The sequence below is a fragment of the Ambystoma mexicanum genome, chromosome 2q, assembly GCF_040938575.1.
Source record: "Ambystoma mexicanum isolate Mex_15411 chromosome 2q, UKY_AmexF1_1, whole genome shotgun sequence".
NCBI classification, from domain to species: domain Eukaryota; kingdom Metazoa; phylum Chordata; class Amphibia; order Caudata; family Ambystomatidae; genus Ambystoma; species Ambystoma mexicanum.
The window spans coordinates 180,967,909-180,984,631 of NC_090924.1; positions in this window are offsets into that span (position 1 = coordinate 180,967,909).

Below are 16,723 nucleotides of genomic sequence, written 5' to 3' on the forward strand. Positions count from 1 at the left end.
GTACCTCCTAGAAGACAGGAGCATGATTTTACTGTCACTGCGGTTTAGGCAAGCAGACAGTGATGTGCACTGTCACATGAACTGGTGTCACACATGTCCACCAAATAGGATACTCCCAGAATGAAGGATATGTGGAATGAGTTTAAACATTAGCAATCATGCAGTCCAGAAGGAAATTATACAACTGCAGCTAGAGGCAGCACTACACATGTATGGTGGCTCATACACAAATGGAGAAACATATGCTGCACAAGAAAAGCTACCCACAAGATGTGTCCTGTATGTTCTTCAGGCCTCCCATGCCTTGTACCTGCTCAAGGTTGATGGATTGACTCGTGGCCTCTTCTTGCGGTGTCAGCTGCTCCTCCTCTGGTGGCCCCCTCATGTGGCCAGTGCAGAAGCCAGGTTGACATTGAGCTTGTGCTTGTTCCTACGTGTGAGATAATTCCACTGCTTCTGAACCTGTTCAGCAGTGCACATCTCCACACTTATGCAGTTGATCTGGTCTGCGACCCGCTGCCAATGCACCCTCCGTTGTGTGGGTGTATTTGTGCTTCCCGCATTCTAGCACACCTCACAATAGTGTTCAGGCAGATAGTCTATGAGGATCTGAAGTTCCTCATCAGTGAAGCGCCTCTTTTTCTGGTGACCCATCTCATGTGCCGTTTCTTGGGTTGGAGCCCCTTCCTGCTCTGCATCCCTTCTTGGCCCGAGAGGCACTAGGTGGTGGTGCCTTGCTTGTCTATTTGTACGTGACCACATTGGTGTCCAGGTGTCTTGTCACTTGTAACCTGGGGCCCACCACGTCCTCCTGGGGATGGGGCAGATGTGTCCGCACCACGTCCTCAACCCCGTCTTCTCCCTTTCCCTCTTGGGGACATTCCACTCATGTTTCAGGTGTAATGAATAAATGGAAGGCACATCAAGATATTGTTCTGGGGAATATGAGGGAGGGTACAGTCTTTGTGAAGTGCAGCGTAAATATATGGTCCAGCAAGGCTCCAAGGTACTAGAAAGCAAAAATGGTGTACGCGATACAGAGAGGCAACCCAATACTCAAAACATGCATATGTGAGACACTGTAGGCCTCAAAAAGTAAAAAACACATGTACGTATGTGCAGAGGCAACTCACCCAAAAAAATATGTGGTAAGAATTACCTGAAGCAAATGGCTTGTGTAGCACCCTGAAATCTGTATGCAATGCTCGTCTAGATCGCACCTTCATGTGCACAACCAGTGGTGCGCATCATGCAGATTATATTACATCATCTTTGCTGTGAGCCGCGTAGACATACCGCATTGGTGTACTGCATCCCTGCGCATAGGACTTTACTTAAGCGTTGAGCACCTTTACTCTGTTATCGACTGCTGTCAATGTGAGATGCACACCACAGTTCCTCCTGCCTATGAACTGCCGTTTTTGCCTCCTACGGCCCTGCTTTGCCTCACTCGCTCCTAATCTCAGCTGTCTGGTCGAGTATGAGTTCCTGCTTGTGTCCAGCACTGTTTTGGAGTCCCAGCTATCACACTTTTGCCTGTACTCCAGTGTTGGGCCTGTGACAACCTCTTATGTACTAAGAAATTCCACCTGCCTATACCACCAGAGCTCCACAACATCTACCCAGGACCCTGGAAAGACATACCTGCCTCGGTGGTGCCATGTCTGCCCTATCTACATCATCTGAAGAGTGCAGCACCCCCACATCGAGGCAGAGCACTGCCAACGTCACCACCACCGAAGTTGGCATCCTGGTGGATCGGGTCCTGGGTGCCTATGATACCCTCTTTTACCCAGCAACAAAACAGAGCTGGGAAAGGCTGAAGATCTGGGACATCACGGTTGCCAACAACTTGCAGGGGGTGGCAGACTTCACAAAGACCATGGTCTGGAAGCATTGGGAGGACCTCAAGGCCCGTATCCATTCCAAGGTGGTAGTAGCCCTAGCCAAGAAACCCACTGTAGAGGTGTACCTTGCAGGCACCTATTCACCTAGGTAGAACCTACAGGTTGTTGAGAGGTTGTATCCGGACCTTCACTCCCAGATTTTGGTCTGGAGAAGTCATCTGGAGGCTTCTGGTGATTACCCATGTGGAGCAATGTTCTGCAGGGGATGTGTGTCATGAGTGTTTGCAGATGCCACATCACATCCTGTTTGCAGCTTGTGTGTGGTGTGAGAGGCAGCAGCTTGCTGCCTCATGCCAATGCTGGGCATATGTGGTGTCAAGCATTGTGTACTGGCATTTGCATGGTTATTGGCAGATTGTTTTACAATGACTTGTTGTACTATGGCACATGCTTTGTGAAATCATAGACCAAGTGCTGGGACAGCACAGATTCAGATATGCTATGTTGTGGGCTTATGAGGGACGTGCATGATGGTCAACTTCACACCTGACAGTGCATCCATGCAGACACACCTGCAGAGTTTGACACAAGTGCATGGATGTCTGTGTATGTCAAATTGATGCATTGACATTTCCAGGACGTCTCATCCCACTGCATTTGGTGCACACGTGTATGTGTTTACATGCAGTATATGTATGCTGGGCCACATTATATGTGGAATTTGTTCCCAGATATGCGCTGCAGTACATGTTGCTTGCTTGCAGGTCATTCTGTCGCATGTGCACACTGGTGACTTTGTTTGTATGGGCAGGTTGCCTGGTGCCATTCTCATGCCCATGGCTACATGTCATGTGTTAATTGGTCATTGATATGGTAGCATTGCATGTTTTTGGTGATGTGTCAGTGGCCACTCAACTCTGTGTTTGGTTGACATGTGCATGTGTCATGACTTTGATTTAGCCTTCATACTACACTCATGCAGCAGTTGACAAGCAGTTTGCATGGGCACATACATGTGTTTGTGCATTAATTGTGTGGCAGCTACTGTATGAAACATGCTTCATGTTTGGTGATGTTAATATTGTGCATGACACACATGCATTGACGATTACTGATGGCAGTGTTTTGGACCATTTTCCACAGTTTCTTAAGTTCATGAAGAGGGCGGAGGCAACGCTGTGGAGCAGAAGGGCAGGGACCGAGCAACCACACAAAGGCACATACCCAGCAAGCCACTGGTGAGACCACCTCATATGAGGGAGAGTTGGCTGGGTATGGCAGGGAACATCAGGCGTAGCTGAAGGGCATACATCCAAGGAGGTTGTTGTGGTGAAGTCTCCTGAGTGGCTGTGGGTAAGGATCCAGAAATAGAGGGGCCATCCGGAGAGGAAGGCTCTCTGGAGTCATCCAGGGGGATGGAGATGGTGGTGGAGGAGGAGGCAGATGAAGGTCAGCACACAGGGTATGTGGGGGCATCCAGGAGGGTGTTCAGGTTGCACCCGTGGGCCAAGGACAGGAGGATGTGCAGTGTACCATGGAGGAAGCTGCCCAACCTCATGTCCCTGCTCCATCTGCTGCAGCACTGACCACTGTCGTGGATGCCTCCACCCAGACCAACCCCTGCCTTGGGCCCAGGGAGACCACCCATGAGATGCGGCACGCCCTGCTGGATGGTATTGCAAGGCAGATGGCCTCGATTCATGATGATGTGAGAGCTATTCATTCTGAGCTCTTTCAACATCACAAATTGATTTGCCTCTGCATATGCCAGCTAGCATGTGTGCTGCTCTCGGGTGGTCTCTGTGCGGTGACACATTCATCTGCCCCCTGGGGGATGTACTGACCCACTAGCTCTGCCCTGCGACATCACTGTGTGCTTGGGGCACCAGAACCAGCAAAATAGCCGCAAAAAGCCCAATGCACGCTAAACCTAGGAAAATTGCACTGTGAAAGCAGAAAAGATGGCTGCCAATCTACTTTGCCTGTGTCAGTGGTGGAACAAGAGACCACACTGCTGAAACATGTCATTGGGCTGCCCACAGAGTGCAAATGGAAACTTCATGAAAGGCAGTGCTTTATTGCAAGGAAACCCAAAGGTGCTCTGAAATCCTTTTTTCCTTGGCTGCTGAAATTGCAAAATAATGGTTCAAAAACATCAGAACATGACCAACATCCTTGCTAGGTGTTACCCATCACCTTATTTAAGGAATCCACAAAAGCACACAATGTCAGGAGAAGCAGAATCCATCATAAGAATATCCACATTAAAAAGTGTGCTTGTCTGTGAAAATCTGTAAAATATGGGCGCAGTACCGTCGGCCGCCTGTGTGACAGCTGTCATTTAATTACACTGGAAGCTTAAACTTGTGCAGTTAAAATCAAATGGTTGGAATTGAGTGACTTGCCATCAAAAGCAATATAGGTTGCAACTATTTAATCTCTATGTTTTAAAAGAATGGAATTAGAGATGTGTTTGCCTGTTGTGAAATTGTAAGCTTATTTTTCAACTAAGAAAAAAATAACAATTGACTTTAAAGTAAATATGATGCAAGCCAAAGAACTTCAAAGCAAATTCCACAGTTGCCACAACAAAAGGCATCTCTGCTGCTTCTCATCAAAGCCCAGGAACTCCCAGTCCAGTGTTAAGGAAGAGGGGAGGGGATTTTGCTCTGCTGCTTCTGGGAGAGGCAAAGGACTCCTTTGGCTGAAAAGAATATGCAGATGCAAGTGTCAACAGAAACCCCTGCTAGAGGAAAGAGGCGAGGATTGCTCTTGACCCACCAAAGCTTTGGGGGCGGGACAGACAGTGTTGTATATTCTGAAAACCCAGAAAAGTATATTTTTGAAAAGGACTGACACAGAACTGTGCAAAATTGTAAAAATTGTAAAAATACAGTATTGTTAATGTGAAATTTCTGGACACGTTTTAAAAGTACTCAGAACTCTGTACTATGTTCAGGGACATGACTACAGAATTTTTGGTTTTGTAGCAATTGTGGTGATGCCAGAAACCTGAAACTTCATATAATTATGCTCAGATATCATGTGCACATATGTGTAAAATTGGGGATAAATCCGACATTGGGTACCAGACCAAAAGTGTGAAAAATTGCCAAATCTAGACCCAAGCTCTCGCCGTGACGGGGCTCGGATGAATACTTGCTCCACCAAATCTGTGATATAAATATGCCATTGCTATCAAGTTTGTAAAATTGTAAATATGTCTTGTATGAAAAATAGATTTCATATGCAGAAATAAAGGGGAGGTTTTCCCTGGACCATAACACACACCGTCATGATGGCACCCTGTTTTCTTCTCAAATCAAGGGAGAGGAAAGACCATAGCCAATAGAATACCATGGGGTGTGCCTAATAGAATTCAGCATACCCACCCCTTTAGAAAATACATAAATAGAGATCGCTTAGGACCTAGACAGACACACACATTCACCCACCATCCGATTGCTGGCGGAGCACTTTGCAAGAGAAATCCATATACCAGACTCCAGCAGACTCCAGACCACAGACTCTGAAAGCAGAAAGGCCCATTTCCAAAGCTGAACCATTCTCAGCTTGGCCTTTCAAAATCCTGAAACCAGATTTTACCGCAGATCTCTAAGGGGAACCCAAGAACAGCCTGGCTGTGCTGTTGCTGCTTTCTTGCTAAGAATTATTGCCAGAATCCAGAGATCAAACTCAGTAGTGCCGAGCCGCAACCAGATAGCTGCAAACCAGAACCTGTCAGATCCAGTCCAGTCCCACCGTGCAGTGTCCAGAGTGCCTTGTTGATTGCAGAACCAGAGCGCCTTGAGTCCAGTCCGGTGTGCTAGCAGAATTTCTGTCCAGAAAGATCCCTGACCAGATCCCTGACAGGTCCACTCCAAACATTGGTAGTAAGTATCCATAGCATAGGATAGTTGCTAGCATATGTATTATACATAAGTCATCTCTATCCAAACCCATTCTCTTATTTCAAGAACTGCATTGTTAGAATCTTTTGTCTTGACTGAACTCTTTCTCTTACCCTATAGTCCTTTGTAATAGTAGTGTTAAAATCATCTTTGCGCTAATATATTTCTGAAGAAAGGCGAGCGTCTCGGCAGGCCAAATCAAGCAGTGATATCCAGGGCTGGTGGCTGCACTGTCGTCTAGTTTGCGGCTTCATAGTCTACCCCTAGTGTAAAGAAATCTTGTTTGTCATTTTTAAAAGCGCATCTTTCTTTTGCAAATTCTGACTCTTCCTGACAAAACGACCTCCACAAAAACCTTCATAGCTTCCTCACCGTGTATGCTAGAAACGGAATTCAAGTGTCTAATTGAAGCTAACATCCTCAGCTTTCCAATGAACCCAACTCCTTATAGTTTTTCCGCAATCGCGCTTACCACGCACGTAAAAGATTGCCACACATTTTTCGTTTGGTTCAAATCTATCACGTGTGAAATAGCTGTTCATTGCATCTGACCTCAGAATTAAGTTTTCAATCTGCTAGTTTTTTTTGTTTTTTAAACTTTATTTTTGGTTTTTCAATATGATCGCCATACATAGGCACCACCTGGGTGCACAAACAGAGTAAAACAAACAGAGAAAAATTAGAGAGAAAAACAAAACCCAACTTTAACCAACCCTGCCGAGCCAACCCCCCCCAAGTTCACCCTTGAAAGATTCCGTGTGTTCCTTCCGCATTTTCAGTTCGCCATTATCCAGCGCCTCCTTACGAATCTCAGCCCCACTACACATCTTCTAGCTTGCAGAGTTATCGGAATCTGAGGGATCTGCGTTTTTTAGCAGATAAGTTATGTACAGACCCCAGATGTCCAGGGGACGAGCATGCAATGGTAGGAGTCTTATAAATTCGCACTCAGTGTTCTGACAGAATATAATGTCTTTTTTCCAGTCTTCAATCTTGGGGAGTGGGCCACGACCCCACGACATTGCGATTCTCCTACGTGCCAGCACCAGGAGAAGAGCTGCACGTTTTCGAGATGCTGGCTGCAGGTATTTCGTAAGACTGAGCAAGGCTCCAAGGGGCGTTGGGGTCACTTGTTCGCCTATGATGTCTTCAGTTATTTGTAGACAGAGGACCAGAAATTGTGGATTCCCGAGCAGTTCCAAGCTAGGTGGAGGAAGTCAGCGTTGGCTGCCGCACATCTGTCGCATTGGGACGACAATTCTGGGTGATGTTTGTTCCTCTTAACAGGGGTGTAGTACGTCTAATACATGAAGTTAGAGTGAATTAATTTATACCGTGTGTTTATTGCAACTTTTTGCATTTGGCGGAGGATGTAGGACCAGTCTCCATCTGATATCGATTCATGAATGGCTGCGTCCCATTTTTGCTGCGCCTTGGGTTTGGGTGTCACACTGCCTACTATGAGGGACTTATATAGTAGCAACACTAATCTTCCTCCCCCCTTCACTTGAATCGTATTGTGTAATAAGTCCCATGTGGGAGGTTGATTGGGAAAGGGCGGAAACAACTTTTGAAGGGTGTGACGTAGTCTAAAGTAAATGAACACATCCAAAGAGGAGTTACCGCCTCTATCTTTGGCCATTTGTGGAGTCAAAAATGTACCACAGGGAAGAGGTCGCCAAAGGAGTGAATGTTAACCTTGTCTGTCCATATAAGGAACACTTTCTAATTAGTGAGGGGGATTCCAGGAAGGATTTTAATTGGCAATAATGGGGAAAATATTATTGTCACCCCGTATTTATTGGCTATTTTTTTCCAAACTGCGTACGTGGATAGGACCGTGTTTAGTGTGTTGTATGGGACCGGGATATGGCTGATAATGATGGCCCTCAGGAGGTTGGGGGAAGCTAAGGCTCGCTCCACCTGCACTTGAGGACGAACAAAGCAGACCATATACCAATGACTGAGAAATTGAGCCTGGGCTGCCCAGTAGTACTTCTCGATATCGGGGAGCGCTAATCTGCCATTCGACACTGGCAACGTTAATGTGCTGTACGCTACGCGTGCCGGTTTCCCAGCCCACAACAACTCTAGGACTAGACTCCTAACTTTTTGGAAGAAGGATTTGGGGACAAGCAGCGGAATGTTCGTGAATAAATAGAGAAGTTTAGGTAAGACAACCATTTTCGTTAGAGAGGTTCTTCCCCATATAGTTAGTGGCAGAGTTTTCCACCTGTGAATTCGTTCCTGCAAGGAATTTAGTGCACAGACATAGTTATCCCTATATATCTCATGATGATTACGTGACGTATGAATACCCAGATAGCAAACCTTTGAGGTTTCCCATCTAAGACCGTAATCGTCTGCGAATTCAGTTGTGGTCGAGGTTAGGGGAAAGATTACCGATTTTGAGTGGTTGGTTTTGAGACCTGACAATCGCCCAAATTTTATGGCTTTGCGCATTACCGGGTTAAGATTGGCCTGGGGATCACTGACAAATAACATGATGTTGTCAGCGTAGAGGGAGACAATTAATCTATGGGACCCAGTTTAAGACCTCGGGTCAGATGGTTGGCACGAAGCCTCGACGCCAAGGTTTCCATAATGAGGGCAAAAATAAGGGCACTAAGCGGGCAACCCTGTCTTGTTCCGCGTTCTAGATTTATGCCTAAGGACCTGGAGTTTCCGAGTGTGATATATGAGCGGGGGGCACTGTATAGCAAGGACACTAATTTCATAAAGAATTTGCCTAGGCCCATTTGTGTAAGTGTTGCGAACATAAATGGCCATTCAACAGAATCAAACGCCTTCTTGGCGTCGAGAAGGACTGCTATTGCCTGGTGTGTTGGATTTAGGGCCTCTATGACGCCAAACAGTCTTCTGATCCCGTAGGTTGTGCTTCGCCTCAGGATAAACCCAGCTTGATCACCGATTACAAGTGCGGGCATAAGAGGAAGCAACCATGCTGCGAGGATTTTAGCTAGAATTTTATTGTCCAGATTAATCAAGGAGATTGGCCTGTAGGATGCACACTCATCTGGGGGTTTGCCGGCTTTGTGCAGCACCATTACATTAGCTTTACGCGATTTCAACCTGCTATTTATTCAATAATCATTGCTAGTGTTTGTCTGAAACTATACAAAGCGACTCCCACTAGTATTGAAACCATTTTAGTGAATTAAATCCCTTTTCAGTGTTTTTACCATTCATGCAAAGCCAACGTTAAGCCATTTTGACAGGTTTGCAATCATCCCTGTTTTTCTCTGTGTTTGCTGGGGGGAAATTGGGATTGATACTCCTTTGTTGAATTCCTGAAACCTGTTTCTCTCCTTCCATCTCTTTATATTGCATATTGGGGGGATTGAGTAGTGCGCAGGGGTAAAGAGTAATCACATTGCATTTTGATTGAACCCACAGTAAAGTATTATTCTATGCTGCATTATTTTTTCCTATCATTACTCCTTCTGATTAAAGAGATTGTTTAGCGTGACATCACTCCATTGGTGATCATTGTATAACCATTAAAATAGTGTGATATATATATTGTGAAATACATAAAATAAATATTTTTAGCTTTGCAAAACAGTCTGCTTCCTGGTTCAGTGTGACCGGGGGGGATTTAAAGAGAGGGGCGTGATATAAGGATACATTATTCAGAAATGAAAGAATTTATAGACATAAATAAATAATTAAGGGTTCCAGCTGGGTATTACACGCTAGGCATTGACTTAGGTGGAGTGCCGGGTTGAAATCACTTACACCCCTCCTCCACTGCCACCTCTGTGCACTAGTTGTCCTGTGGGGAGCCTTCCTTGCCGGTTCCCATCACAGCCCCCTTCACGCCTAACCCACCCATGCCACCAAGTCTGGTGACAAGCAGGTCGCTGCCTCCGGTGGAAGTCATGGCAACTACAGAAGGGGTGTTCACTGTGCCTGCCCAGGCACCAACACAGGAACAGGCATCAGTGGGACAGCTGGCACCTCAGGACAGTGTTGGCACTGTATCCCCCGATTTGCAACATCCAGATGGTAGGGGTACCTGTGCAGTGCACGCTCAGCCAGGCAGCAACAGAATAGGAATGCCCAGAGGCAAACCTCGTAGAGCCCAACAACATCTAGACGGCAAGCAATGCAGCACCGTTCAGTCACCTGGCAGGAGGAACACAGAAGAATAAGGCGTGCATCCAGATGGACCTTCAAATGCAGCTGATGAGGGGGAGGCAGCGGGCCGCCTTGGCACAGGTTGCTAGGGCCAAGGCAGAGGTGGTGGAGAGGAGGACACTGAGGCGGGTTACCATCCTGGAGGAAGCTTGCAGGGAGCAGGAGGTGGAGAGGAGGATGTTGGCGAACCCGCAAGCCATACAGGAGAGGAGAGTGGCCTGCCTCTATGTGTAGGATGATGGATGTGACTCTTCCCTGGAGGTGGCAATGAGAGAGTACTAAGCCTGCAGCCTATGTATATACTTGATTCTGCTGCATTTCTTTGTTGACTTTTCTGGAATGTTGCCCTTGGACATTTCACCCTTCCACGTAGCAGTTATTGATAGTGTAAATATTTGAAATACATATTTGAGTTTTTTGATCACACAGTTGTTGGTGTCTCTTTGTTCATCTGCTGCTTTTAGTTTACTTTGATTTGGGAATGCATTTGTTATGTGACTGTCACTTGGGTTGGGGGCCTCACTATGGATGGCTCATCACTTGTGCAGTCATCATCTGGTAGGTGTGTCCCTCCAGATGCATGGCCAACCACCTATGCACATTGTCTACCACCCAGTGGATGATCTCATGTCATGCTGCACTTCTGCTACTGGAATTCTTCATCTTCACATGTGAGTTTTTTAAGACTGCCTGTACAAATCACCCATTTCCTTTGCTCACACAGTGAGACATCCTTCACATCACCTGAACACATGGCTGTTCAACTTGTGTTAGTTGCAGGGCCTTTGACTGCAATGGTTTTCCACCTGACTCCCTCCATTCATCGATTTTTACATGCTATTATGTATACACATTTAATGTGACTCTGTCCTATTAGTGATGTCTCGGACTCGTGTCCTCCTGGGTCATTCACCTAGAGAACTTTGAGGCCATTGCAATGGCACATGGGCTCAATGATAAGTGACATTGCATTACATCGCTTTACTATGTTAGATGTACATTGTGCATTCAAGGTATAGCTGGTGCTATATTCTGCTGTCCTGTTGGTGTGCAACGGGCTGTGATGTACCACAGAGTCCTGTGATGATGTACAGACATGGATTCTGCAACAGAGCCCCCAGTTGTTCAGTCAAGTGGTGGATATGTAGCCGATGTGCTTCATGTGGTGGCAGGCAAATGGAGTCGAGGTAAGTTGTTGGTCTACATTGGACTGCAAGGGGTGTTATGTGGCAGGATCAGACTTATGTGGTGTTGGGGTGAGGGTGGCTGGTGGGTGGTGTGAGGACCTTAGGGGCTGCCTGGTGGTGGTGTTGGAGATGAGGGTGGTTGGTGGGTGGTGTGAGAAACTGAAGGGCTGCTTGGGGGTGGAGTCGGAGGTCAGGGGGCCTGGTGGATGGTGTGAGGAACAGAGGGGTTGCCTCTGGGTGGTGTCGGAGGTGAGGGTCGCTGGTAGGTAGTGGTTGGACCTGAGGGGCTACCTTGGGCTGGTGTCAAAGGTAAGAGGGGCTGGTGGGTGTTGTGAGGACGTGAGGCCCTGCCTGGCGTTGGTGTCAGAGCTGAGGGTGGCTGGTGTGTGCTCTGAGGACCTGAGGGGCTGCATGGTGGTGTTGTCAGAAGGGGAGAGGGGCAGTGAGGGGTGCGAGGACCTGAGGGGCTGCCAGGGGGTAGTGTCGGAGGTGAGGGAGGCAGGATGTGTGTTGTGAGGACTTGAGCGTCTGCCTGGATTTTGTGTCCGGGTGAGGGTGGCTGGTGGGCGTTGTGAAGACCTGAGGGGCTGCCTGTGGGTGGTGTCTGAGGTGATGGGGGCTAATGGGTGGTGTCTGGCCTTGAAGGGGCTGCTGTGGAGTTGGGGTAAATGGTAGCAAATTGGGTGCATTGGGAGTAGGGTGGAGGTTAAGCAGATTGGCAGGGGTGCTAACTTCAGTTACGTAGGGCCTCTTGCTAATTGTCTGGTGTGCAGCTGTTACTTTTTCTGTTGCTCGGGCAGGATCGCAGAGGTGCAACCATTAGTTATGTGGGACCCACTCAAATTGGCAGGGGTGCATCCATTAGTTACATAGGACCTTGCACAGATTGGTAGGGGTGCAGCCGTTACTTATGGGAGTACCCTGTGCAGAATGGCAGGGGTGCAGTCATTAGTTACGTGGAGCCTTGCACAGATTGGCAGGGGTGCAGCCATTACTTATGGGAGTGCCCTGCACAGGATGGCAGTGGTGCAGCCGTTAGTTACGTGGGGACTTGCGCAGATTGGCAGGGGTGCAGCACTTAGGTGGATCCTTGGTGCAGCCGAGACTTATGAGGGTGCTCATGCAGGATTGTAGGGGTGCAGTCATTTGTCGTGTGGGTCATGTTGCCAGAGTTCTTGATGTAGGGCCAGTGATGGACGCAGAAGTTTGCGGAATAGTTGGCCTATGGCTAAGGTTTTGGTTTGCTGGGCTGCGAGTTGTGGGTGGTCCTCGTGCAGCTTGGTTTCCTTTGCAGGTTGGATTGAAATGCTCATTTGAATCCATAAATACACAGAGTGCGTAGAGTCGGTCTTGGCATGCAGGGTTTGCAGGTGCAATGTGCACTTTTCCATGAACCAGGCCCATATTGTTTCTCTGTGTTTAGAAAGACACTGTTCCACAGCCATATCTCACTGGTGATGCAACACAAGGTAGGAAAACATGTCTTGAGTTTCTCCTTGTAATCTTGTTCATAGACAACTAGAACATGATTTTATATCTCCCTGAGTGTGCCCCATTCTATAAAACAGGATGTCCGGCTTTGTTCGTTCTCACTATAGTGTCTTGCACATTTTTCATTTTTATCAAACTCTCTTACAGAGTCTTGTATGCATCGGATTTGCCCAGGAATCAGTGACTATACTGGCATAATCCAGCAGGCTCAGTACCGGGGTCATAACTGCCACAGTGAGTGGACCTACTTGCAGCATCAATAGTCTGTGCCCTGCATGTGTAGGCACAGATTTTGGTAGGACTGCATCAGTCCCTTATATCCAGGCATACCTTGGATAATTGTAATTGGTTCATGCCATACTGGCCACCATTTCCAACACCACCCATCATGGCATCACAAATCTTCCCACACTGCCCCACAATTATGTTTTAAGACATTACCTGATTGTTATGGCCACTGAAAAATGTATTCATCTGCCATTAGTTAGTTCCAATCGAACACACAAGACAACCTGAGTTGGGCAAAAGGGAGACATTCGCACAGCATTCGACCAATGAGGTGCCACACGGACATTAGCAAGGAAACAAAACACTGTTGCACCCGAGGGACACTGAAAACTCCCCTGATGATTGGCTCCTGTCGTTCAACCCCTTGCCCCACAGCCCTCTTCCCATGACCATCTGCAAAGGGGTGATTTGAAAGAGCAACCCCACCATGATTGCATTTTATTTTAAAGCATGTATGTCTAATTCAATGCAAGTTCCAAGCGAGCACCCAGGTGCTTTGATTGCTGGCCTGGAAAGTATGTCCTGGTCCTATTCCCCTGCAGCTATGTTTTTCTGGAAACTGACAACATGCAACATTTTTCCAGCACACTGCTGTAGCTGAATGCTCGGAAAATGTATGCTTACCCAGGACATGAGGCATGTGGCTCTGAAAAGACAAGTGTTTTACGTACATGAGTCCAATACACCTCAATTATGTTGTTCACATCGTGCTACAATAACTTGTCTACCCACTACCCCTGCCTCTTATCCCTATCCCTTGCGTGCCCCTTCTCACTATGCCCCACTCAGTGTCCCCAATCCCACTCCTCCCTATGGACTTCTCCAGTTGCACAATCGCACACTGCACATAAATTACACAGCACAGCTGTCAATGATGTCCTCACCCCCAGGACTGCCCTCTCCCCTTCCCCACCCCATCCCCCCATCAGTCGCATAATTGATAGGTGCACCCCACTTGGCAGCTCTGAATGTAAACCTTTACCCTATTCCCCCCTGAGATTGATCTATTGGTTACACTTCTTTTCCTATCATGTTCTTGCTTACCGTCTTGGGGTTCCACACCCTTGTTATCCTATCCATGCTCCCCCTTATTCCTCATCCTCCCCAGGAAAGATTCTATTATCGCACACTATTGTCCATCATTTGAGCATGCCAGCCAGAAGGCATCATATTCGTCCATGTTTGCAGGCAGCAGTGTAACCACCCCTTTGGCATTATGCAAATTTCCTCCAGACTTTGTTGACCCTGACTATTGTGTGACTTATCCCCCATCTTGTCAACATTCCGGGACTTTATATATCTCCTCTGCCTCCCTTTATCCTTGCAGTGATTTGGTATTAGCTGACCCACAAAGAAGGCGATGAGCATCAGAACGAGAACTGGGACAGTTACTTTAAAAACGTATGCCAACCACGTTGGTAGTGCAAGCAAAAAAGAGAGTCAAACCAGCTCCCTGACAATACTGCATTTGTTTCCCTTGTCATAGTCTCATGGAGTGTATGAATTTCCACCATGGCTTCCATCAAAGATCTATTAGCTGCATTGTTTGCTGGTATTATTGTGCGGCAGATACTGCCTATTTTTGGCCAGACACCATCCTCCATTGTGGTAATCATTTCCAACCCATAACGATTTTGATGTGCCACCAGACTGACTGCACAATGCTCTTCCCTGACTATATTGAGTACTTTTTCTGCTGTGTATGCGCCAGTTGCAGTATCTCATAGCGGATCACATGGAGCCACTTGATATTGGCTGCCACTTGGAACACAGGAAGCAGGAGGGAGGCAAAAAATGTGGATGCCTTTGAAACAGACGAGCCTGTGATGGGATTGTTGCCAACCTTTCTGATGCTTTTCTGGACAAAGAGTTGCTGCTGTGCCTGTTTCTTTTCAGTGACTGTGCCCTGCCTTCTTGTACTCTTTCTTCCTGCAGCATCTTTCTTTTGAGTACCGCAGGATGGGCACTAAATAGCTCGAGGCACTACCAGGGCCGGGCTGTGCAACGCAACAAGGTAGCATAGCTTTCCCAATCGGGAGGCAGCTGGGCATACACCTGCGTAAAACACGCCAACCAATGGTCGAACTGCTGCAGTCTTGCTCTTTAGTGATGGAATGCTCATCACCTTGGTGCAAGCGGCACTAGACCCAAGATGTGTTGACCTTGTGGATGTGAAACATAAGGAAAATCATGTTAGAGACCTGATGTGTACTGGTTGGTGTCTCTCATCTATCCAGGTAAAAGCATGAACTTATTTGTTCCATTTTGCCCTTCAGTTTGCATTCATTTTTGGCATTACATCCCCCCTCTCAAGCCCCACTAGCCACTCTGCTCATCACTGTAACATCCCCCCTCCCACTGCCCGTCATAAAAGACAGATCCCACTATCCTCATCAATTTCCTTGTGTGGGACAGATCTATGTGATTACTGCGCATCAGGAAATTGCAATTCCAAAAAGATAGAATTGCAAAATCCTGGTGCCAAGTGATCATGTAGATCACTATCCGCAATGCCCCTACCCCTACCCCCACTTACGTCTTTCAGTGGCACCCACAGAATTGTTCCGCCGACTCTCCTCTACCCCTGCAATGCCTGTTCCCTACCACTAACGTGGGTCAGAGCTGGCGCTGCAGGTGCTTTTTTATTTTTTTTTGTTGTCCCCTGCTTCCAATGTCATGGAAGCTGGGGGCACCCCTGCAACCCCAAAGCACATAATGCCAAACAAGGGGACTGGGGAATACCCCGGTAACCCACGCTCCCCCTGTTCAGCGTTATGGGCTTCGATTTTTTGTTCAATGCCAAATGAACTACAAGCTCGAATTAAGCTTTTTTTGATCTTTTGGAGTAAACCTGTGTTGCACCATGTAATATCATGCCCTGTTAGATTCGGACACTGCACTCTGCTATGCGTTGTAAACAATTGCTCCTCTTTCCTTGTTCTGTCCATGAAATACTCTAAAAGTATGTGTTTGCTAGCTATGATTTTTGCCATTCTCTCCAGCTTCATATAATTGTGTGTGTACACCTTTTCCCCCTCACCAATCCAATGAACAGTCACTGAATGATCCCAAAAAATACCGCTCACTTTGCACAGTGTTAGGTGCATAATGCACCTCTCTTCCTCCACCGTGACCTCTTTGGGCAGGAAAAGCTTGGGCATCCATGTAATGCGTTGGATGAGCGATCACACATTGCAAGTGTCATTTGCCCTCTCTCACCCCACACGTCTCATTTTAACGTACCACACATTGCCAGATGATGTGTCCTGCCTGCCCCAATGCCCTCATGAAACATGCCTGTCTTCTGTTTGCTTCTGTTGCATTCATCAACATTTTTATTAGTACTGTCTTATCCCCTAGAAGCTAGAAACCATGTACATATGAGCATAATGCACACAATCACTACACTACACCAAAAGACATTGGGCCTCATTAGGAGTTGGGCAGAGAAGTAAAAATGTGGCAGTAATGCTATTAACACCAAATTACTGCTCCGCCCAATCCTGAGTTTGGCTTTGAGCTAGAGTTGAATGTGTCGACTTTCTACCAATTTTCAGCCCTATTTGTCCCATGGACTCTGAAAAGATTGGGACTTACTCTGCCACTGCAACGTGTGATCCGGTGCTAATAGAATTGAACAGTATCATGGTGGATTTACAGCCGGGATACTGCCCAACTCCTAATAGAGCCCATTATATTTCTATCTTGTGCAATCGTTAATGTTAATCTGAGGCTTATTGCCCTCCAACTCCACAGGCCTCTTGTACAACCTATTAGCAATAAAAAAGTCAATGACAACTGAGCAATATACCCCATGAATTGGTTCCCCACTCCTCTT